The sequence below is a fragment of the Macaca mulatta genome, chromosome 18 (assembly GCF_049350105.2).
Source record: "Macaca mulatta isolate MMU2019108-1 chromosome 18, T2T-MMU8v2.0, whole genome shotgun sequence".
In the NCBI taxonomy this organism is placed as follows: Eukaryota; Metazoa; Chordata; class Mammalia; order Primates; family Cercopithecidae; genus Macaca; species Macaca mulatta.
Window position 1 is genome coordinate 67,690,539 of NC_133423.1, and position 842 is coordinate 67,691,380.

Genomic DNA, 842 nt, shown 5'->3' on the forward strand with positions numbered 1-842 from the left:
AAAATTTAAGTTCTTCAGGATGAAAGGAAATATCAGAGTAACTGGAATCTCCAGAAAGAGAGAGAATTTGAAATGGCAAGTAAATTGGTAAATATTAAAGATTGAAGATCATATACGTTTTTCCCTTTTCTTATACTAATTTTTTATAGACATAAGGTTGTTTAGGGCATTAATTACAACACCGTATTTTTTTATTTATACCTGACATTGATATAACATATATAATAATAGCAGTAGAAGGAACAAGAAAATTGAGTTGTGTTAGTTACTATACTTTTCTCAGGTTAAACCAGTATTAACCTGAGATTGTCATAAATTAAAATTGAATATTGTAATCTCTAAAGCAGCCACATTTTTAAGTTTTCAAAAGCTACAACAACAAAATAAACAGAGGATTTAAAATGGTACACTAAAAATTATTTATTTAACACAAAATAGTCAACCACAGAGGAACAGAGGAACAAGAAAAAGGACATGAGCCTTATAGGGAAAAAATAGCAAAATGGGAGGCATAATTCAATGACATCAACAATTACATTAAGTATTAATCAACTCAATGCTCCAATCAAAAAGCAGAAAGTATCAGACAATAACAAACAAGATTCAATTTATATGCAGTCTACAAGAGAAACACCTTAAATTCACACAGATTAAATTCACATATTCACATGTTAAATTTACATATTCACTATATTCCATGAATATAGTAACTGTAGGAGAATTAGAGTGACTATGATAATATTGGACAAAGCAGACTTTAAGAAAAGACCTATTACTAGAGACAAAGAGGGACATTTCATAATGATAAAAGTATTGACATGACCAGAAGATACAATAATCAT